General features: G+C 40.3%; 1 protein-coding gene and 1 long non-coding RNA gene across 4 annotated transcripts in view; both read right to left on the bottom strand.

The window, feature by feature from the left end:
* The window catches only part of RAB22A (RAB22A, member RAS oncogene family), a 60370-nt gene that overhangs the window by 32780 nt on the left and 2180 nt on the right, over nt 1–25410 (bottom strand). The gene's annotated exons all lie outside the window — the stretch shown is intronic.
* On the bottom strand, nt 5198–7384 carry LOC110740482. The gene is made up of 2 exons (XR_002515066.2): nt 7266–7384; nt 5198–5315 (listed from the first exon to the last, which is right to left on the bottom strand). It is a non-coding gene; the product is annotated as an uncharacterized LOC110740482 (long non-coding RNA).

Raw genomic sequence — 25410 nt, 5'->3', positions numbered from 1 at the left:
CTAAAAATATTCAAAAAATGGTACATTTCTATGTACCATTTGCATTATGTTGCTTTGTTTCAATTACTACTGAATATTTCAAAAAATCACTCGCTCTTTTTAAACCGAGCCTTACCTGAGCAACAACATTGGTAAAATTAAAAACCTACTAGTTTCATGAACTAGTTTTATTTTTCCCAAGAGACAATAAAATACTTTTTATCCCCCCAGATTCCAGGCAGTATCCTTAAAGTCTCTACTTTTAAGGATCCTCCAGGACAGAAGTAGAGACAGATGATGTAGGCAAAAATTGGGGAATAGCAAGCCTCGTGAGGGCACAGACAAGACGAAGGCAAGTGGGTCAAAAAGAACAGCAAGGCTGACATTTTGGGCTGGATGATTAAAAAAAAAGCCAGTGGCCAGGTGTGGTAGCTCATGCCTGTAATCCCAGCATTTTGGAAGGCCAAGGCGGGTGGATCACTTGAGGTTGGGAGTTCGAGATCAGCCTGGCCAACATGGTGAAACCCTATCTCTACTAAAAAAACAAAAAAATTAGCTGGGCATGGTGGTGGGCACCTGTAATTCCAGCTACTCAGGAGGCTAAGGCAGGAGAATCGCTTGAACCCGGGAGATGGAGGTTGCAGTGAGCTGAGATCGCACCACTGCGCTCCAGCCTGGGCGACAGAGCGGGACTCTGTCTCAAAAACAAAGAAACAAACAAAGAAAACAAACAGCAAGGAGGGGAAGCAAGCTGAGTGGCCCACGGAAATGATTCTGGACAAAGATGGGATGGGCAGTAAGGGACAAAAGGGACAACTTAAGACTAACACACAAAATCCACAAGGTATCACTGGGGTGAGGGAAAGGGAGAGTTCTCAGCAAGTCTATGTAGCAGGCTTCTGTCAGTTCAGGCAACTCTGTGTGATGAACTATTTCAGTTATTTCCAAACTGTAACTGTATTCTTTAATTTTTAAAATAGGTAATACATTCATATGTTTCAATATTCAAAATGTACAAAACAAGGATAGACCCAAACATCTCCCATGTTCCTTTCCAGCCACTGAATTCCTCTCCCTGGAAACTCAATCTTAGCAGTTTCTTAGACCTCCTTTCAGAAATACGTTAGGGTTAGATAAAGCACATGCATATACAGTTTCCCCTGTGTCCTCTTTTATTTTTAAACACGGATGGCAATACATACCACATACCTTTGATTTTTTTCTCTATCCTATACCTAGGAGATCATCCAACCTAAGTATATCAAGTTTCCTGAAGATGGCTTTTTTCCTTTATTATATTGAGTACCTGCACCATAATGGATATAATCAGACCCCCACTCATCAACAATGCTGCAAGTGTTAACCTTGGAGAATTTTTAATCGGTTTAGAAGTGATGTGAGTTTATCTGTAGGACAAAGACCTAGAAGCAGAACTGCTTGCTGAGGCAAAGGGAATGAAGCGACAGCATAACAGCGTACTAAGAGTGTCCCCACCCCACACAAGCCGTTTCTGACTTGCACTTCAGCGGTGAGGCTTAACTGTCCTTGGATTTCAAATAAATGGAATCATAAAATATGTACTCTATTGTGTCTAGCTTCTTTTACTTAACAATGGTTTTGAAATTCATCTACAGTGTTTGGTAGTTCATTCTTTTTTATTGCTGGATGCTATTCAACTGTGTGAATATTTTGCACTTTGCCCATTCTTATGTTGAGGGATTTAAGTTGTTTCAAGTTTTTGGCTATAATGAACAAGGCTACTATAAACATTTTTGTACAAGTGTTTTTGTAAACATAAAGAGAGTCCTCCAAAGTAGTTAAACCATTTATACTTGTATTAGAAATTTATGGAGGTCTAGTGATTCCATATTTTTGCCAACATTTGGTTGTTACTCTTTAAATTTTAGCTATTCCCTAAGAACAGGGCACGGATGTTTACTCACACACTTCGATTTAACATTGGACTACAGGGTTTAGCCAATACAATAAGGCCAAAAAAAAAAAAAATGTACAAAGTTGGTAAACACAGTAAAATTGTCAGACATTATATTCACAGACATCGTATTTTTTATATCATGGAGTCCATAAAAAATCTTGTGTAACTACTGCTCAAAATAAGATGCATGACATCTCCAATGACCAGAAGGTTTCCTCATGCCCATTTCTGGTTAACTCCTGTCCCTATCCCAGACAAAACATGAAGTCTATAATTTAAAACAAAGGAAAAAAAGCTCAAAATAAAAAAACTTACAGTCAATATAATAATTTATACGGCAGGTTTAATGTTTCCCATTTTGGTATTTCTCTGCTCTTCTTTTTCTGTCTTCTTTGGATAGATCAAATACTGAGGGCAGTATTCTGCTTTTTAAAAAAAAGAATTTTTTTTTTTTTTGAGATGGAGTTTCACTCTTGTCGCCCAGACTGCAGTACAGTGGTGCCAGCTCTGCTTACTGCAATCTCTATCTCCCAGGTTCAAGCGATTCTCGTGCCGCAGACTCCCAAGTAGTTGGGATTACAGGCACCCGCCACCACACCCAGCTAACGTTTTTTGTGTTTTTAGTAGAGACATGGTTTCACCACGTTGCCCAGGGTGGTCTCAAACTCCTGACCTCAGGTGATCCACCTGCCTCGGCCTCCCAAAGTGCTGGGATTACAAGTGTGAGCCACTGCGCCTGGCCAAAAAAAATTTTTTTTTTAAAGAAGTGTAGTGGCACAATACTGGTTCACAGTAGCCTTGAACTCCTGGGCTCAAGCGATCCTCCCGCCTCAGTCTCCCAAGTAGCTAGGACTACAGGTGTCACTCATAAAATCCAGCTAATTTTTTCATTTTCTTGTAGAGACAGGGTCTTGCTACACTGCCCAAGCTGGTTTTGAACGCCTGGTCTCAAATATCATCCCCTAACTTGGCCTCCCAAAACACTAGGACTACAGGTGTGAGTCATGGCGCTGGACCCTCGATTTTATTTCTTGTATTGGATTTTTAGCTATACCTCTCTGTGTGTGTCTATTTTTTCAATAGTTTCTCTAGAGATTACATTATGCATCTTTAAATTTCAATCTACTTCCAAAGGATACTATACTATTTCATGAACAATGTTAAGACTCTGCCAGCTGAATTCCACATCTTCATATATTCCCCTCCCATCCACTGTGCTCCCGTTGCCTGATACTTAACTTCTTCATATGTTAGTAAAACAAATAATATAATTGTTACATATATATTTAAAGCCAATAGTGTTTTTAGCTGGATGAACCAGGCTCCTGTTAATATTTCTTGATATGGGCCTACTGTAGACAAATTCAGTTTTTGTCTGAAAATGTCTTCACCTTAATTTTGAAGAAAGTTTTCACGCAGGTTTAATTAATTAATTATTGCTGGATACAGAATTAGCTGACAGGTTTTATTTATTTATTTATTTATATGACAGAGTCTCACTCCGTCACCCAGGCTGGAGTGCAATGGCATGATCTTGGCTCACTGCAACCTCCGCCTCCTGGGTTCAAGTGGTTCTCCTGCATCAGCCTCCTGAGTAGCTGGCATTACAGGTATCCACCACCACGCCCTGATAATTTTTGTATTTTAAGTAGAGACAGGGTTTCACCATATTGGCCAGGCTGGGTCTTGAACTCCTGATCTCAGGTGATCCACTCACCTTGGCCTCCAAAAGTGCTGGGATTACAGGTGTGGGCCACCACATCCCGCCTATTTCTTTTTTAACTATGTTAAAGATGCTGTATCATTATACTCTGGCCTCCACTGTTTGTGCTGAAAAGTCAGAGATAATTATTATCACTGTCCTCCTGTATATAACATGTTTTTATCCCTCTTCTGATTGCTTTTAAGATCTGCTCTTTATTTCTGGTTGTCAGCAGTTTGACTATGATATACCCAGGTTGTGGAGTTGTGGTTTGTTTTGTATTTATCCCGACAAGAGTTTGCAGAAATTCTCAGATTTATACATTGATCACTTCCATCAACTGTGGAAAGTTTCTAACTTTTATCTCTTGAATTTTTTTCCTTTCCCCTTCTTTTTTCTTTCAGGGAAGCCAATTGTGAAACTGACAGCACCTTACAGATTTTGGATGTCTTAAAAAATCTTTCTCTTTGCATTTCAGTTTGGATACTTTCTACTTATCTGACTTCAAACGGACATTTTATAACATGACTGGACACAGCAGAGGAAGAGGGTCAGTGAATTGGATCAAGATTTTAAAGACATTCCTTTGCTTTGCAGCCCCACCGATGGATTTCTGCACCTTGGCTGCTGTCACCCTATGCCAGCAAAAGCAGAAATTCCTGCAGAGAGTTTGCTCTGAGCTCACCTGCCCCACTTCAAGTCTCCACAGTTGAGAGCCCAACTGTTTCCATCTGTGGCAGTTTCCCTGTCCCTGTTTCAATAGAGGATGACAGCAGCTATGGCTCTCTTCTGAATGGTCTATCACTTTCTGAAGTTCAGTTTATTTAGGTTTCTTTGTGTGCTCAGCTGCCTAATGGGCTTTTAAAAACTTATCTTGCTTGTTTTGGCTGTTTGGGTGAGTATGATGGTCTCTTGTGACTTTTTACGAGTTGGAAAGCACAGTGGATTGCTTAAAGGACTGAGTTATTATATTTAAAGGATATAATATGCCCATCATTATCATTACTACTTATATTTGAAAATTTTTGCCAAGTTGTTCTTTATAGTGGTTGCACGAAGGACTTGTTAAATGTTCCCTTATGGCAAGGCAGAACCAGGTACTTGGGGATGACCGGGTAGAAAGAGGAGTTCAATGGTAGGTATGTGGAGTCTCAGATGTTTCTGTTTAAATACCAGTCACTTGGTGTCATTGGAGAAAGGTGGCCATCAAAGCTGTGAGTGTGAATAAAATCACCTAGGAAGACATACAGACTATGCAAGAAATTCTCACTGTTTTGACATTTTAGGGGTGGACACTGAAGCCAAGAAACACAAGAAGGAGGAAGCCCCAAGACGTAGAAAGGAGAATCAGAATCATATCCCAGGAAACAAAAGGATTAAAAAAAAAAAAAGTCAAGATAATGCCAAATACTTCTAGAGGACAAATACAATAAAAAGCGACTTATATTTGTGGTTTATATTTAGTCAAACTCTACAACAATGGTGTTTCAATGGAATAATGGGGGTAAAAGCTGATAAGAGAACAGTCAGTGGTCAATAAGAGATTGGTTAAATAGAGACAATAAATGTATACAATCATGAAAATCTTCAATAATAATTTTTTATTGAGCTGTCTATTGTGGGCTGAGGATACAGCTGTCTGTGATCATTTCAGACAAGGTTCCTCTTCTCATACAGCTTATATTCAAGTGGCAGGAACTGACAATAAATAAACAAATAGATGATTATAGATTTCAATATTTACTATGAAGATAAAAAAACACTGTGTGGTGATAGTGACTGGAGTGGCAATTTGAGATAGGATGATAGCAAAAACTTGGATGAACCGTAAAAGGTAAGAAGATCCAACCATTCCAATATTTAGCGGGTGGAGAACATTTCAAAAAGAGGAAACAGTATACACAGACACCTTGAGTCGGGAGAGACTACCAAATGTTTGAAAAGAAGGGCCATGTGGCTGAAATGTAGTAAGAGGAAGACAGTGATAAAAAATCAAGGTGAGGACAAACCACCAGCGCTGGCTGGAAGTGACAGAGGATGAGGTTCAGGGCTGCCAGTGTGGCTGGAAAGAGACGGGATGTTCTAGAAAAGAAGGAGCTGCAAATCCATACACAGACTCCTCTCAGAGCCACAGCTGACTCCTATAATTGCACATGCAACTGGGGAGACGCCAACGAGTTTAATGGACAGCAACAGCTGGAAGACCAAAAAAAGAGCTGAGCAGAGATTTTAGCTGTTTGCAACTGCAGGGGAGAAAAGTTGGGAGTTTAAATCCTGCTAATCCAGAGGCCCACTGGACACCTTGAATGATAATGAGGTAGGCCATATCGCAGAAGCAGAGACAGTGTCCCAAGAATAAGGATTTGCCATAAGGCAACATCCCAACACAACCGTCTGAACAAAGTGTAAGATGAAGCTTGCACAAGTTCAAGATGATTAGCCCATAATGTAACGTACTGTTAAAACAAAATAGCACTCTTCAATGGAAGATAAGAAAATCTAAAATCTTTGCAGCATATCTTCTGCAGTGTCCAGTACAAAATAAAAAACTACTAGATAACCAAAGAAAATGTGACCCAAGGTCAAGAGAAAAAACAAAACAAAACAGTAGATGAAACAGATCCTGAGATGATCCAGATGCTGGAATGAGCAGATATGGATGTTAAAAACAGCTACTGTAAATATAATCTAGACTTAAAGAAATTCATATTGAGTGAGCAGATGTGGGAACTATGCATGTAAAATATATTAAAGAACCAAATGAAAATTCTAGAATTAAGGACAGTATCTAAATACTGGGGGAAAAAAATATTAGACATACCGAAAAGAATAATCATCCGAAAAAAAAATTGCAAATACTCACAACTGTTACATAAAATGATATAGCATTTGCATATAACCTGCATGTATCCTCTCATATACTTTAAGCAATCTCTAGATTACTTACAATACCTAATACACTGTAAATGCTATGTAAATAGTGGCTTTACTGTATCATTTAGGGAATAATGACAAGAAAAAAAAAGTCTGTATATGTTTAGTACAGACGTAACCATCCTTTTCCCCCCCAGGTACTTTCAATCTGTGGTTGGTGGAACCCATGGATGTGAAACCCATGACTAAAGAGGGCCAACAGCTTTGGAGACACTGTAGAGGAAATCAACTGAAGATAAAGACAGATCAAGAGAAATTATGTGATCGTAAGAATAGAGAAAAAAAGATGGGGGTAGGGAAAAGAACACAAACTCAGAGCCTCCATGGCCTGTGGTATAATATCTAGCAGTTTAACATACATACAATTGGAATCCCATAAGAGGACCAAGAGAATGGTGCAGAACAGATACTTAAAACAATATGGTTGCAAGTGTCCCAAATTTTGTGAAAATAATCAAATTTCAGATTTAAGAAACTCAGTGAACCCAGAGTATATTACACATTTAGCATATTAAAGTAAATTACTGAAAACAAAAGATAAAGAACAGGTCTTAAGAGCAGCCAGAGAATGAAAAGACATTATTACACATAGGGTAACGTGAAGGAAGATGACAGGCCACTCAACAGAAACAATGAAGGCCAGGATAGAACAGAATGACACAGGAAAGTGCTGAAAGAAAAAATATCTGAAATCTACATCTAGCAAAAACATACCTCAAAAGTGACTATGCAGTTGGGCGCGGTGGCTCACGCCTGTAATCCCAGCACTTTGGGAGGCCGAGGTGGGCGGCTCATAAGGTCAGGAGATTGAGACCATCCTGGCTAACACGGTGAAACTCCGTTTCTACTAAAAATACAAAAAATTAGCTGGGCGTGGTGGCGGGCACCTGTAGTCCCAGCTACTCAGGAGGCTGAGGCAGGAGAATGGCATGAATCTGGGAAGCGGAGCTTGCAGTGAGCCAAGATGGTACCACTGCACTCCAGCCTGGGCGACAGAGCAAGACTCTGCCTCAAAACAAAACAAAACAACAACAATAACAGCAACAAAAACCAAAGTGAGTATGCAATGCAGACGTTACTCTAGATAAACAAATACCGAGGCAATCTTGTCACCAGTCCTGAATACATGAAATGCTCAAAGAAATTCTATAGACTGTTGGTAAATGTCATCAGATGAAAACTCAATTCTACAGGAAGGAATGAAGAGCAATGGTAATGCTAATATGTGTGTAAAATAAAACTACTTTTGCTCTTCCTCCTTTCTTCCTGGTCTGAACAATTATTTAGTACAAAAGTTGCTAGTACATAGGCCAAGCAGGTAGGTATTCTTGAGGATGGAGGGTGGAAGGGAGCCATGGTGCCCAGAGTGGTGTATCAAAGCCTGACTAAAGTAAAGACTACCTATATAGGGAGAAAAAGTGAGCTGGGGCTGGTTGGGAAAACCCTAGATCCTGTGAAGTGAGCATCCACAACACAATGTTACAATATTTTTTTAAACCTCAAATAGCCAGTTGTCTTTTAATGACGTTGGGGGTTGAGGGGGGAATACAGTAAAATAGCCATCATTTAAAAAATCTGAAATAATCTCCAACTTCAGAAAAGTTGCAAGTACAATATAAAGAATGTAGCTGGACACAGTGGTTCACACCTGTAATCCAATCTGAGAGGCCAAGGCAGGAGGATTGCTTGAGTCCAGGAGTTCGAGACCAGCCTGGGCAACAGAGCCAGACTCTGTCTCTACAAAAAATGAAAAAAATTAGCCAGCTGTGTTGGTGCGCACCTGTGGTCTTAGCTACTTGAGAGGCTGAGGTGGGAAGATTGCTTGAGCCCGGGAGGTCGTGGCTGCAGTGAGCTGTGATCACACCACTGCACTCCAACCTGGGCAACAAAGTGAGACCTTGTCTCAAAAAATACATATAACATTTTTTTCTCAAATAGTTGAGAAAAGTTGCAGGTATAGGATTTATCCATTTGATAGTGAGTTGCCTCATTGCCTTTGAATGTTAGTGTACATTAATTACAAGCAAGATTATTTTCTTATGTAAGCAGAGTAAGATCATCAAAACTGTGAACTTAATATTGACATATTACTACCATCTATTCCTCGAACCCATTTGAGTTCTGCCAATTGTCCTGATAATATCCCTTTGGCAAAACATCCAGTTCAAAAGCACATGTTGAGTTTAATTGTTACGACTCTTTATAGTTTCCTTCTATGTGGATCAGTTTCTCAGTCTCTCTTTGACTTTTTAGACATTGAGACTTTTGAAGACTGTAAGCCAGTTGTTTTGTCAAACGTTTATCAATGTGAGTTTGTCTGATGTTTACTCATGATTAGATAGAGATAATACTATAAGTTAAAGTTTTGAAATTCAATCAACGAAATTCACTCTTTTTTTTTTTGGATAGTCTTACTTTCAAGCATGGAGCTTATTCCCTACTCCCTTGAGTTTGGGATTGGTTTAGTAACTCCCTTCTTAACAGAAACCATGGTAGATGACTCCCAAAAGTAGGTCATAAAAGGCACTGCAGATTCTTCCTTGCTCTTTCTCTTGAATCATTTGCTCTGGGGAAAGTTAGCTCCTTTGTTGTGAGGACACTCAAGCAGCCCTATGGAGAGGCTCACAGGGCAAAGAACTGTGGAACTGAGGCCTCCAGCCAACAGCCATGTGAGTGAGCCCTGATGGAAGTGGATCCTTCAGATAACTGCAGCCTGGCCTGACATCTTGATTGCCACATCATCAGAGTGGGTCAGAACCATATGAGCTAGGCCCCTTGGATTCCTGATACACAAAAAAATGTGAGATAATAAATGTTTGTTGTTTCAGGCAGGTAAATACTGGGACGATTTGTTACTCAGCAATATTTAAAACAGTAAGCCACCATATTAACATAACAGAAAAACAAAATAATCTAAACAGAGGCAAAAAATATCAAGACAAAATTCAAGACCCATTCAATTTTTTTTTTGGAGACAGGGTCTCACTATATTGCCCACACTGATCTCAAACATTCCTCCCACACTGGCCTTCCAGAGTGTTAGGATTACAGGTATAAGCCACTGTGCCCGGCCACAAGACCCATTCTTGATAAAAACTCTCGGCAAACCAGAAACAGAAGAAAACGTCCTCATCCTAAAAATGGGCAACCTATAACTAATACCAAACTTACTAGTACAATACTGAATGTTTTCCCCCTCACATTGGGAAAAGGCAAGGATGTTGGCTCTCACCACTTATTCAGTATGGTATCAGTGGTCCTAGCCTGTGCAACAAGGCATGGAAAAAGCTAGAAGGAAAGGAAGAAGTAAATCCATCCTTATTTTCATACAACATGATTGTGTATGTATATAATACTAAGAAGTCCACAAGATAAGCTACTAGAACTAAAGTTGAATTTAACAGGATTAAAGTATACAAGTTTAATAAAGAAAAATCAGTGGTATTTCTATATGTGGGTAACAATTATAAATAAAAATGAAAAAACACAATTCCATTTATACTAGCTAAGAAAACATGAAATATTTAGAAAAAATTTAACAAATATACTCTTAAGACTTCTACATTAAAAACTGCACAACAATGCAGAGTGAAATTAAAGAAGTTCTAAGTAAATGAAGAGAGATATACTATGATCATGGGTCAAAGTCTCAATATTAAAGATATATATACACATTTTCAATTTTTGAGACAGGGTTTTGTTACGTTGCCCAGTTTGCTCTTGAACTCGTGGGCTCAAGCGATCCTCCCATCTTGGCCTCCCAAAGTGCTGAGATTACAGATGTGAACCACCATGCCTGGCCTCAATATTATAATTTTTGTTTAAAGTGCCAGGCTACTCAATAGGAAAAGTTTTTTTTTTTTAAACAAATAATGCTAAGATAACTGGATAAACACATGGGAATATAATGAACCTTACCTCTACCTCCCACAATACAGAAAAATTAATTTGAGATGGATTAAAGAACTGCATATAAAGTTAAAATTATGAAGATTCTAGAAGAAAATGCAGGAGAATATCTTTGAGGCCTTAGGGCAGACGGAAATTACTTAGGGAGAACAAAAAAGGTATAAATCAAAGACAAAATAACATGGGCTTAACATTAAAACTTCATCAGAAGACATCACTAAGAAAATGAAAAGGTAAACCATAAAATGGAAGAAAATATTGACAATAAATATTTAACAAGAGTATATAAGCAATATATTAAAAATTTCTATTCAGTAAGAGATATGACAAAAAACAAATAAAAATGAGCAAAAGACTTGAATGGTGACTTCATAAAAGACATATGAAGGACAAACAGGCACTTGTAAGGATACTTAAAATTAGTTATCTGAGAAATGCAAATTAAAATCACAATAAGATACCATTTTATACCCAGTAGAATAACTGAAAAGACAGTACCAAACATGGGTGGGGACTAGAGCATCTGGAACTCTAGACATTGCCAGTGGAAGGGTACATGACACAGTCATTTTGAATAACTGTTTGGTAATTTCATATTAAGTTATATAAGCATCTACACTACCAACTATCAATTCTACTCCTAGTTCCCAAAGGAAATGAAAACCTATGTCCACAAAAAAAGCTGTAAAAGAATGTTCATAGCATGTATATTCATAATAGCCAAAAACTGGAACAACTTGGATGTCCCCAACCAGGAGGAGGAACAGACAAATTATGGCCTATCCATATAAGAGAATATCACTCCCCAGTTTAATAAAAACCAAAACCAAAACCAAAACAAAACTCTGGGACATGCAACAAAGTTAAATTCGCAAAACATTATTTCATGAAAAAGAAATCAAGATACCAAAGATTATATACTGTATTATTGCATTTATGTGAAATTCAAGAATAGGGAAATTTACCTATATTGATTAAAATCAACTCCCCATAAGCAACAGTGGTTATGGGGAGTTGCTTATGGAGAGTATGATTCACAGAGGGAACTTTCTGAGGCAATGGAAATTTCTGCATTTTGATTAGGGTGGTGGTGCTTATACGGATTCTACCTTATCAAAATCAAATCATAAGCTGCTTACAAGAGACCTACCTTAAATATAAACATACAGAAAGTTTAAAAAAAAAAGGGAAAAAGATCCAACATGCAAATGCTGACAAGGCAAAACACATTCCTAGAACTAAAGAATATATTTCACAATGTTACAAGGTTTACTTTATCAGTAAGATATAAAATTCTAAATCTGTATGTATGGAATGTAGCCACAAAATAAAGCAAAAGTGATAGAATGAAAAGCAGAAATTTACAACCACAGTGACAGATTTTAACTCATTCCTCTTAGTAACTTACAAAGGCAGGTAGGCCAAAAACCCAGCAAAGATAACAGAAAAAATGAACATGACTTGACCCAATTCCATTCAGAGAACATAGCACTAACAGTTGTAGAGAATACAACTTTTTCAAATAAACATGGAACATTTACCAAAATTGACTATGTGCTGATCTACATAGCAAATAGTACCAGATTTCCAAGGATTTATATCATACAAAATACGTTCTCTCACCTCAAAACAATTAGGCGAATAATCATTAACAAACAGTTAACTAGAAGATATCCCTGTTTAGAAACTGAGAGACACACATAGAAAAGGTATTTAGATCAAAGATAAAATCAAAATAGAAACTGGAAAATATTCTGAACTGAATGATGATAAAATGAACTAAAAAAACCTGTTGGATCCAGCAAAAGCCAGTCGAAGTTCTTTTTTTTTTGAAACAGAGTCTCACTCTGTCACCAGGCTGGAGTCAGTGGCGTGATCTCGGCTCACTGCAACCTCCGCCTCCTGGGTTCAAGTGATTCTCCTGCCTCAGTTTCCCTAGTAGCTGGGATTACAGGGATGTGCGGCTATACTCAGCTAATTTTTGTATTTTTAGTAGAGACGGGGTTTCACCATGTTGGCCAGGATGGTCTTGATCTCCTGACCTTGTGGTCCGCCCGCCTTGGCATCCCAAAGTACTGGATTACAGGTGTGAGCCACTGCGCCTGGCCTAAAGTTTTTTTTGTTTTTTTTGTTTTTTTTGAGATGGAGTCTTCCTCTGTCACCAGGCTGGAGTGCAGTGGCACAATCTTGGCTCACTGCAACCTCTGACTCCTGGGTTCCAGTGATTCTCCTGCCTCAGCCTCCCGAGTAGCTGGGACTACAGGCGTGTGCCATGAAGCCCAGCTAATTTTTGTATTTGTAGTAGAGACAGGGTTTCACAATGGTGGCCAGGATGGTCTTGATCTCTTGACCTCCTGATCTACCTGCTTCGGCCTCCCAAAGTGCTGGGATTACAGGCATGAGCCACCGTGCCTGGCCTAAAGTTTTAAGGTATAAAGAATACAACCAAGGAGGACTGAAAATCAGTGACAAATGTCTATCTCAAGAAGTTAGAAAAGGAACAGCATGTTGAACAAGGACAAAAATAATAAAGATGGGAGTAGAAATTAGTGAAACACGGAAAAGACATATCGTAGAGTTGATCAAAGGCAAAACTAATACCAGAAATGAAAACGGGATCTCAGTACAGAATCTTAAGATCTTTATGTCAATAAATTGGAAAAAGTATATGACAGAGTCAAAATCCTTAAAATAAAAACAAAAACAAAAACCCAGTGTATTAAAACCAGTACAAGAACAAAAAGAAAATCTGAGTATCAACCTTACAACTATGAAAGAAACTGACTCCTTAATCAAACTCTATCATACAAGAAGAACCTGAAGCCCAGATGGCAACACTGATGAATTTTACTCATCACTTAAGGCAGGAATAAGAGCAATTTTATACAGTCTCTTCCACAGAAGTTTCTCAACCAGTTTTATCAGGCAAGCATTGCCTTGATGCCAAATTTGACATGCACATTATAAAAAAAAGTATTTATATGAGTCTCCATTTATAAACATACATAAAAATCCTAAAAAATAATAACCAATTAAAGTCAGTGATATGTATTTAATAAAAATAACATGTCCTGACCTAAGTGTATTTATGCCATGAAAATGAAATGATATAATTTACCACATTAACATAAAAGAGTATAATTATGTGATCAGCCAAATACATGTAGAAAAATATTTTGATAAAGTCAACATTATCTATGTAAAAAAAAAAATCAAAGATCCCAGCAAAACAAAATAACGGTGCTTCTGCTGGGCAGGGTGGTGTGCACCTACAGTCCTCCCAGCTACTCTGGAGGCTGAGGCAGGAGGATCACTTGAGCCCAGGTGTTTAAGTCTACACCAAACAACATAGTGACACTGTGACTCCTAAAAAAGAAAAGAAAAGAAAAGCGTACTTTTGTAATGTGATAGGAGTATGTACAAAAAACTTATAGCAAACATAATGGTATGATGGTAGAAGCTACCCCCTAAGATTAGGATAATACCTAGTATTACCATTTCTATTCAACATTGTACTAGAGATCCTACCTGATCTTATAGAATAAGAAAGTAAAAAGTTTAAGAATTAGAATAAAGATGAAGAAAACTCTTTCCCAGGCGATATAAAAGTATACAGAGAACACATGAAAGAATCTATAGATATAAGCTCTATAAATTAATGAATAAATTCAGCAAGGTTACTGGATAAAACCTCAATTTTTAAAAGTCGTATTTCTGTATATAATCAACAAATAAAAAGAAAATGAAAATTTCAAAACAATGCCACCTACCATATTAAGAGCATAAAACAGAACTAAACATATCAAACCCCTTGGAAAGATGTCCAAGTCCATAACATAGAGAAGTAGGAAAAAACACTGAGAGAAACTAAAGAATCCTAATATACATGAAAGGCTAATCAATGTTCATATATTAGAAGATTCAGCATTACAAAAATGTCATTTCTTTCCAGATCAATTTATAAATTCAATGCAATGCCAATCAAAACCCGAGTAGGGATTAGCGTGTTGGTGTGTGTGAAAAACGACAAGATAATTTTAATGTTTATATTGAAATAGGTCAAGAACAGCCAAGACATTACTGAAGAACAACACAGAAAATTTATACCACTGGACAGTAAGACTTAGTATGATACAGAAATTAGAAATCGTGATATTGGCACAAGAATACAAAAAAAAGACTAATGGTATCTTTGAAAGGTCACTATTTAATGTAAAAAAATAAGAGTGCTGTGGATTTCATAACATGTAGAAGTAAAACATGACAACAGCAGCACAAAGGCTGGGAGAAGGGAAACAAAAGGACACTCTTGTGAGGTTCTTACATGTGAAACTGTTATTATTTGAACACAAACTGATATATCAAAGAAGGATATCATAAACTCTAGCAAATCATTAAAATAATAAAAACAAACAGGTAAACAAGATAATAGTGGAAATAAAATGGAATCATTAACATGGGGCAAAGAGAAAAATAAAGCAAGATGGTAGATTTAAACCAAATGATATTGACAGTCATAATAAATGATTTAAATCAGTGCTATACAACAGAAATTTGTTATGAGGATTGAAATGTAGCTAACATGACTGAAGATTTGAATTTTTAATTCTAACATGTGGCTAGCAGCAACTGTACTAGACAGTGGAGGTCTAAATAATTAAAAGGCAGAGGTTGTCAGATTAGATATAAAAGCAGAACCTATAATTCTGTCTACAAGAAAGCCACTTGAAATATACAACTATAAACAGGTTAAATGTAAATGCATGGGAAGAGACATTAGAATAGAATGCTGAAGAGCTTAAATTAATATCAGACAAAGTAGAATTCAGAACGGCACTCTTACCAGGGACAAAAGAGAGACATTTCATGATGGTAAAAGGGTCATCAAGAAAATCTAACAATGATGCCAGGCGAGGTGGCTCACGCCTGTAATCCCAGTCCCTTGGGAGGCCACAGCAGGAGGATGGCTTGAGCCCAGGAGTTTGAGACCAGCCTGGGAAGCAAAGTGACCCTGGTTCTATAAAAAAATGAAAAAATCAGCCAGATGTGGTGAGGTACACCTATGGTCCTATTATTCAGGAGGCTGAGGTAGGAGGAGTCTGGGAAGTTGAGGCTGCAGTGAGCTGTGATTGCACCACTGCACACTAGCCTGGCAGGTGGAGCAAGACCTTGTCTCTGTTTATATATATATAACATATATACATTTAAGAAATATATAATTCATATATATGATATATAATACACATATAATATATAAATACATATGATATGTTATATAAAAATATACATAAAACAATGCTACATGCATATACACTCAATAACAAAAGCTTCGAAACATGAAGCAAAACCTGATTAAAAACAGAAATAGACAAATCTTTAATTAGGGCTGCTTCAAATACTCTTTTACTACAAATAAGAGAAAAAAGTTAGTAAAAACACAGGAGATAGGAGCAGTGCTATTAAATGAATAACTAGCATTTACAGAATACTCCACACATCAGAAGCAGAACGCACATTCTTCATTAGTGCACATGGAACATTCACAAAGACAGACCACATCTTAGGCTAGGAAACAAATGTCAGATGTAAAAGGTTTTCAAATAATACTGAGTATGTTCTCTGACCACAATAGCTTTTTTTTTTTGACACGGAGTTCTCACTCTGTCATCCAGGCTGGAGTGCAGTGGTGCCATCTCGGCTCACTGCAACCTCCACCTCCTGGGTTCAAGCAATTCTCCTGCCTCAGCCTCCTGAGTAGCTGGGATTACAGGTGCCTGCTACCACGCCCAGCTAATTTTTGTATTTTTGTATTTTTTGAGATGGAGTCTTGCTCTGTCACCAGGCTGGAGTGCACTGGCATGGTCTCAGCTCACTGCAACCTCCACCTGCAGGGTTCAAGCGATTCTCTTGCCTCAGCCTCCTGAACAGCTGGGATTACATGTGTGTGCCACCATACCCAGCTAATTTTTGTATTTTTAGTAGAGACGGGGTTTTACCATGTTGGCCAGGACGGTCTTGATCTCTTGACCTCGTGATCTGCCTGCCTCGGCCTCCCAAAGTGCTGGGATTACAGGTGTGAGCCACTGTGCCCGGCCAATTCTTGTATTTTTTAGCAAGAGACGGAATTTCACCACGTCAGCCAGGCTGGTCTTGAACTCCTGACCTCAAGCGATCCACCCGCTTTGGCCTCCCAAAATGCTAGGATTACAGGCGTGATCCACCACGCCTGTACTCGCAATAGATTTAAACTAGAAATCGATAATTTAAAAATTTTTGGAAAATACTCAAATAATTGGAAATTAGAAAATACATTTCTAAGCCACCAATGCACAAAGGAGTCACAAGAGAAATGATAGATGCAACTAAATGAAAATGAAAACACAACATATCAAAATCTGTGAAATTCACCTAAACCAGCACTTAAAGGGAAATTTACAGTTCTAAAGGCTCAGATAACAAAAACTGGTTCTTCGAGAAGATGAATAAAATTGATAAACTTATAGCTGGACAGTTCAGGAAAAGAAGTGAGAAGGCTCAAATTAGCACTATCAAAAATGGAAGGGGGGTATTGCTACAGATCCCAAAGTATTAAAAGGATAAGAAGTGGGTATTATAAACAACTTTATGCCAATAAATTAAAAAAACAGAGATACAATGAACAAATTCCTTGAAGGACACAAACTACCAAAACTTAAGAAGAAATAGTTGCCTGAATAGGCCTTTACAGTATTTACCGAAGGAACTGAATCTGTAGTTAAATATTTTCAGACAAAGAAGTCCCTGCTCAGATGGTTTCATTTGTGAATTCTACTAAACCTTTAAGGAAGACATGATTTGAATTCTGCACAAATGCTTCCAAAAAAGCAGAAGAGAAGAACATTCCTCAACTCATTTGATGAGGTCCTGACACCAAAACTAGAGAAAGAGAAAACTACATGGAGATAAAAATCCTTAACAAAATTTTAGTAAATCAAATCCAGCAATATATAAAAAATAATAATGTATATTGACCAAGAGAAATTTATCTTAGGAGTGCAAGATTGGTTTAACATTTCAGTATTAAATTCTCAATGGTTGTAATGCACCATTTTAACAGAGAAAAAAAAATATGAACAGCTCAAAACATGTAAAATACCATCTAATAAAATTCAACACAATTCATGACAAAAAAATCTCATTAATTCAGGAATAAAAGGGAACATCCTCAACCTGATAATGGGCATTTATAAAAAACCTATAAACAGCCATCAAATTGAATGGCAAAAGATTGAAAGAATGGTAAAAGACCTACATTAACAGTGAATATATCATGTTCCTGGATCAAAAATGGAATATTGATTCGATGTCAATTCTTCCCAAATTAGTCAAGAGATTCAATGTGTTCCCAGTCAAGATTTCAACTGGCTCTTTTGAGGAACTGGGCACTGTGATTCTAAAATTTATACAGAAATGCAAAAGACCCAGAGGATCCAGATATGAAAAACAAGAATAGAACTAGATGACATATACTATCTGAATCCAAGACTTTCTATACATCTACAGCAATGAACACAACATTGTACTGGCAGAAGGACAGACAAATAGACCAATGGGACAGAAAAGGGAATCCAGAAATACACCCATACACATATATAAATTCATAGGTGCCAAGGTGACTTAATTCAACAAATGCTGAATTCAACAAAAGTGTTTAATTTTGATCAACTCCAGCTTCTTTTTAGGCTTTGTTTTTTTGTGTGTCCTATATGTCCAATGTTGTTCTAGAACTTTTATAGTCTTAAATTTTGGTCTGTGATCTGTTTCTACTTATTCTTGTTTACTTTGTGAGGTAAGGGACAAGAATCATTTTTTTCCCATACGTCAGTCTAATCATCCTAGAAGCACACTACATGTATGTGTGTGTGTATACTAATTCCATTTATATAAAGTTCAAAATCATAGTGGGAGATTAAAAAATAACCTTTTAAAATTTAATTTTGTCATTTGCTAAGAAATAACAAATGCTTTCCATATGGCATACACCATTCTAAGCAATTTTTATGTGTTTGAATTCAATTTCACAACAACCCCACAAATTAGATGCCAAGGAGGATTCCCAAATGTGCAAACGTATGCACAAAGAAGTTAAATAACTTGTCCAATGCCACAGAGCAACTAAGTGCTAGAGCTGGGAGGTGAAGGCAGACAGGCTGGCGCTAAACACCACGGCACATTGACTCCCAGTGAGAGAACTTTAATGGAAAGATGGAGGGAGGGCAAATGTGCAGAAAGAGGTGGGAGGAGGAGGATGGCAAAATTCCCTTCTTCCAAAGAAAAATAATCAGTAGATACTGCCTTAAACAGGAGGCGGGGAGGAGAGAGGGATCAAAAACTACCAGTATATGCTGAGTATCCCTTATCTGAAACGCTGACCAGAAGCGTTTCCGATTTTGGGGAGGAAAAAAAAAAAAAAAAGTGTTTCTGATTTGGGAATTTTTCAGAATCTGAAATATTTGCATTATACCAGTTCACCATTTCAAATCCAAAAATCCAAATTATTCCAATGGGCATTTCCTGTGAGTGTCATATTGTTGCTCAAAAAGTTTTAGATTTTGGAGCATTTTGTATATGGGATACTCAACCTGTGCATGCATGTTATGAAAGAATTTGGACAAAAAATCAGAAAGAATAGCTAAATGTGAAGGCAACAGTAAGCCTCCAGGGAATGGCTCAGAGTAGAGCACCGTTATACAACACTTAGCCTCGTAACACTATTTCAGGTTTTAAAAACCATATACACGTTGCTTTGATACAAATAATTTTAAAATCTTCAAAAGATTTAAACATTTACAAAAGAATAGGCAAAAAGGTGTGGCTCATGCCTAATCCTAGCACTTTGGGAGGCCAAGGCAGGAGGATTGCTTGAGGCGAAGAGTTCAAGACCAGTCTGGGCAACGCAGTGAGACCCCATCTCTACAAAAAATAAAAAGAATTAGCAAGGCATGGTGGTGCGTACCGCTCGTGCTATTGTTGTCTTAGCTACTCAGGAGGCTGAGCCAGGAAGATTACTTGAGCTTAGGAGTTTGAGGCTGCAGTGAGCTCAAAGTGTCCCTCAGCCTGGGTGACAGAACAAGACCGTGTCTCTAAAAAACAGAAATAAAAAATTAAAAAAGAATAATAACTATCATTTATCGAGTTCCAGTATCCATGGTACTTTCCTAAGCATTTTAAATGCACCTCTCTTGGAATTCTCCTAACAATACGGAGCTGGTCCTATCATTATCCTTACTTGCTCATGAAGAAACAGATCAGAGATTAAACTGCCCAGGGTTGGCCAGGCACGGTGGCTCATGCCTGCAATCCCAGCACTTTGGGAGGCCAAGGCTGGTGGATCACCTAAGGTAAGGAGTTTGAGACTAGCCTGGCTAACATGGTGAAACCCCATCTCTACTAAAAATACAAAAATTAGCTGGGTGTGGTGGTGGGTGCCTATAATCCCTGCTACTCCGGAGGCTGAGACAGGAGAATTGCTTGAACCTGGTAGGCGGAGATTGCAGTGAGCCAAGATTGCGCCGCTGCCTCCAGATTGAGCAACAAGAGCAAAACTCCATCTCAAAAAATAAACAAATAAAATAAGCTGCCCAGGGTTAACTAGGCAGCAAGCAGCAGAGCTACGATCTAATCAGAGTCTAGAGTCCATGTCTCACCTCCACGAAGGAAGATGAAGCCCTAGAGGTCACATAACAGCAATAGAGAGGGAGGGATATTTGGGAGGTGGCTTGGACAGGAGAGAGGAACTTACCACTGGCTGGAGGGAGAAGATGGTGAGTTAGGAGGGATTTGAGAAGGATGCCGAGGTTGCTGGCTTGAGTACCTGAGGACAGTTGGTCCTTTCCTCTACCCCAAGGTCCATGGAAAGAGGAGCAGATTCAAGCCTCTGAGAGAGAGCTCACGAGCTCAGGGACATACATGGACAGTCCCTAGGTGTCACCTGTGGGCACAGGCTCTATGGTGAGCAGAATCTGTAGTTCTAGAGCTTGAGAGGGAATTTGGTGCTGCTGCAGTAGGACTCACCCACGTGCAGGTAGCCACTCTTCTACTCCAGCACACTTGAGGAACACAATAGGCTCACTACCCAATGGCTCACTACGGTGGTGATTTTAATGGGGGCCTCTTCTTCTTGCAGTGCATGTGTAGTGTGGAGGAAGGGGGTTCCTGGAATCCTGGAAAAGGGACCAGAGACATGCACATGTCTGAAAAAAAGCCTCAGCTTTGAAAATCTCTGCTACGGTTACAACCTGAGTTACATGACATCAAGCAAGAAGAGACAACATGCAAATGGGCAGGAGTCTACCTCAGAATCGTGGGATCTAGACATACAAAGGGATGACAAGGCTGAAGGAGACCAAAGCAAAGTGTCCCTGGAGGTAAGAAGATGAACGAGGGGATGTGGTGCAGGGAGGGCAGGGAGTCTGGACAGTTCATGCCTGAGAGCCTCCTTCCAGCCTTTCTACCTGGTCCATCCCCTGTTTACATTCTTGCCTGGCCTTTGCTGACCCTGGAGTCTGCAACTTTTAGGGCCACTAACATGTACCTGAGTTTGCACAGACAATCAGGAATTTGCCAAGGAGACAAGGAAAAGAAAGGGCCCTGAGAGAGAACAGCATGTGCCAAAAACACAGGCGTGGGACGGGTGCTGCTTGGTGTGTGCTGGGGAGGAAGTGAGCAACAAAAACATGGACAAAGCACAGGAGAGATGAGGCTGGGCCCAGGCTAGGAAAGGGTTCCTCTGCCATGGTTTTGACTGAGGGGATCAACCTTGTCTTCAATGAAGCTCACACAGCAACAATGAGGAGAACTGACTCCAAGTGGCAGAGCTAGGCCACAGAGCAACTGGTTCTGAAATCAGCTGAATAGCCCTGGCAAGATAGGATGAGGGCTTAGATGTGAGGATGGGAAGGAGGGCCCAAGCTCTCCTTCAGGAGGGGGTCCCAGAGGGCCCTTTCTTAAATGGATACGAATGGGGTTTGGGGATTGGGCTGGGGGTGGGGTGAAGAGAGATATGTTGACAGTACCCCTACACACCACCACCATTTATTGCACACTTCCTAAGCCCACTCTGTGTATGGAGTCACGGAATTCTCCTAAAACCCCCATAAGGTAGGCAGGACTATGACCCCCCTACCTCCGAAAGAGAGGCTCTGTCACTTGTGCGGATATTCTCCCTGCTAGCACACAGTCAAGGCCCTAAGTCTAGGGAGCATGGTTCTTCAAGGTCCATGCTCTCCTACATGATACGACACAGGTGAGCTCTTAGGGAAGAACACAGATACCACGTGAGGTATGCAGGACTGAAGGAGGAACAAAGACCAAGTTCTGTAGGAGACTAGGTCCAAATCATGAGTTGGAGGCATGGGTTGGAGGTCACATGACACAGGTGAAGGTGAGGTGACGGAGGGAGGTGAGAAACATGGGAAGTCAGGACACAGCTTGGGGAAGACCAGCATTTATCAAATCAGTACGAGAGACCAGGAGACTGCAGTGAGGAAGCACGATTACGAAGCAGGAAGGGAACTAGAGAAGACAGAGGAGCTTCAATCTGAGAAGTGGGGATGTGTCTTGCAGTAAGTGATTCGGCTCCTCCCCTGGTCTCCAGGGCCCTGTGGACTGGTCCCTGCTGGCTCACCAACCTCCCTGTTGTCTCTCCTGGTTCTTGCTGTGGGTCCTCCAGCCACCCCAGCCTCTTGACCCCTCTTCCAACCTCCCTTGCCCTCCTGCCTCATGGTCCCTGCTGTTCCTCATGCCCATTCCAGCTCTTTTCTATCCACCATCCCTCACCACCACCACCTAGTTCACTTCCACTCTTCAAAAACTTTTTCTTTTCTTTTCTTTTTTTTTTTTGAGATGGAGTCTTGCTCTGTCACCCAGGCTGGAGTGCAGTGGTGCGATCTTGGCTCACTGCAAACTCCGTCTCCTGGGTTCAAGTAATTCTCCTGTCTCAGCCTCCCAAGTGGCTGGCATCACAGGCATGCGCCATCACGTCTGGCTAATTTTTGCATTTTTAGCAGAGATGGGGTTTCACTATGTTGGCCAGGCTGGTCTCGAACTCCTGACTTCCTGACCTCATGTGATCCACCAGTCTTGGCCTCCCAAAGTGCTGGGATTACAGGTGTGAGCCACCGCACCCAGCCAACTTTTATTCTTAAACTTAGAATTGAAAGTCTAATCCATTCATCTTTCAGTATTTAAATGCCAGTGCTGCTAGGTGCTTCACATCTCCACTCATCACTGTAGGAAACAGTTATCCCCACAGGCCCAGGTCAGGTCCCCGTCACATTTTCATAGTACTGCACGTTTCTCCTTTGTAACTCAGAAAAAGGCTGAATAAATCATTTCTGGCCAGGCGCAGTGGCTCACACCTGTAATCCCAGCATTTTAGGAGGCTAAGGCAGGCAGATTACCTGAGGTCAGGTGTTTGAGACCAGTCTGGTCAACATGGTAAAACCCTGTCTCTACTAAAAATACAAAAATTAGCTCGGCATTGTGGCGGGCGGATTCCCAAATGCGCACCTATAATCCCAACTACATGGGAGGCTGAGGCAGGAGAATTGCTTGAACATGGGAGGCAGAGGTTGCAGTGAGCCAAGATCGTGTCACTACAATCTAGCCTGGGCGATAGAGACTCCGTCTCAACGAAAAAAAAGAAAAAGAATAAATCATTTCCTGTACACTAGTCATAATGTAGCTCCTCCTTGTAGGTAAGGTCTACGAGGACAGAAGCCCATTTTGTCTAAATCAGGGGTCAGCAAACTTGCTCTGAAAAGCACCAGATAGCAAATATTTTTGGGTTTGTGGGCCATCAAGTCTTAGTTGCAATTAATCAAGTTGGTCATTGTAGCCCAAAAGCAGCAAGACAATAATTAAATAATTGGGTGTGACTGTTTCAGTAACTATTTACAAAAACAGGAGGCGGGCGAAAAGGCCCCAGTTTGCCCACCCCAGGTCTAGGCACCAGCACCCAGTCTAGCACCTGGCATACAGCAGGCACTCTATGAATAAAGAAAACTACCAAGAAAAGGCCATTTGACTTTGGCTATTAGATGGAAACTGGCACCAGGGGAAGACGGTTTTAGTGGCATGGTGGGTGGTGCTGAGATGACGGAGGGCTGAGGAGTGAGCAGCAGCTGAGGAAGTGGTAACTTCTTTCGGGAGTTCCACCGTCTGAGGGGTGCTCTTGTGGTGGAGTGGGGTGGACTTGGAACCTGTGTGCAGGCTATGACAAGATGATAGGGCTGAGGAAGAAACAGGGTAACTTATGAAGAGGTGGGGATCCAGAGCTCAGGGGTATGTTTGGGGTTGGTCACAAAGGAGGAAGCCACCTTCTAAAGCTGAGAAAAAAGAAATAAAGAAAGGCAGAAAAAAGAAAATGAGGAGAAAGCCTTGTATGTTGTTTTCCCTGTAAAAATGTGAGCCAAATCTCCTGGTGTGGAGAGTGGACTAGAGGCAGCTCAGCAGCCACAGGCATCTGGCAGATTGGGAGCCACTGGCAAAACAAGGGAACAGTGGACACTTAGGAAGGGGCCACAGGCCTCACCAAGAGGCATGAAGCTACACCCTTCACTTTTCTCTCTTCTTATTTGAGAGAGCACTTCTAGCCAAGGTGGTGTCTGGGTGTCTTGTAGGTTTTGAGTTTTCAGCTCTGACTCAGTGTGAAGTGTGTCACTCGCTGAATCACCAGCAGTACTTGCTGTCACTTCGCAACACTTCACTCTCCCATGCAGGTAGGGACAGGAAAGCCCTGAGATGGATGGGGTCACGTTTTACATGTGTCATACCCAGCTCTTTCTTAAAGGATATGGAAAAGCATTTTAATTGCAGAAACTTATTGGTGAATTTCATCCCCATGCCTTCAAATGTGTAAACCCCACAGGGTTTAAAAAAGCAGAGAGGTAGCAGGGCGCGGTGGCTCACGCCTGTAACACCAGCACTTTGGGAGGCAGAAGCGGGCGGATCACGAGGTCAGGAGATCAAGACCATCCCGGCTAACACATGAAACCTTGTCTCTACTAAAAATACAAAAAAATTAGCTGGGCGTAGTGGCGGGCGCCTGCAGTCCCCGTTACTTGGGAGGCTGAGGCAGGACAATGGCGTGAACCTGGGAGGCGGAGCTTGCAGTGAGCCAAGATCCGCCACTGCACTCCAGCCTGGGTGACTCCGTCTCAAAAAAAAAAAAAAAAAAAAAAAGCAGATAGGGTGGGTGCGGTGGCTCATACTTCTAATTCCAGCACTTTGGGAGACTGAGGTGGGTGGATCACTTGAGCCCAGGAGTTCAAGACCAGCCTGGGTAACATGGTGCAACTCCTTTTCTACTAAACGTACAAAAAATTAGCCAGGTGTGGTAGTGTGCATCTGTGATCTCAGCTACCTGAGGTTGGAGGATGGCTTGAGCCCAGGAGGTTGAGGCTGCCGTGAGCCATGACTGTGCCACTGCACTCCAGCCTGGGTGAAAAAAAAAAAGTAGATAAAAAAATATTGAACACATAGGCCAGGCGTGGCAGCTCATGCCTGTAACCCCAGAACTTTGGGAGGTTGAGGTTGGCGGATCACCTGAGGTCAGGAGTTTGAGACCAGCATGGCCAACATGGTGAGACCTTGTCTCTACTAGAAATACAAAATTAGCTGGGCACGGTGGTGGACACCCATAATTCCAGCTACTCAGGCTGAGGCAGGAGAATTGCTTGAACCCGGGAGGCGGAGGTTGCAGTGAGCCGAGATTGCGCCACTGCACCGCAGCCTGGGCAAAAAGAGTGAAACTCTGTCTCAAAAAATAAATAAATAAATAAATAATAAATAAATAAATAAATAATAAATAACCTCTGATAACAGGAGCTCATAATTTCTCAGGGTACAATCTTATGGCAGTTTCTCTCCTGGGCTGTAAAATATATCTCTATTAGTCAAAGAATGATCT

Source organism: Papio anubis, chromosome 16 (assembly GCF_008728515.1).
Source record: "Papio anubis isolate 15944 chromosome 16, Panubis1.0, whole genome shotgun sequence".
NCBI classification, from domain to species: Eukaryota; Metazoa; Chordata; class Mammalia; order Primates; family Cercopithecidae; genus Papio; species Papio anubis.
Note: the sequence above shows the minus strand (reverse complement) of the source record. Positions and strands in the feature narration are given on the sequence as shown.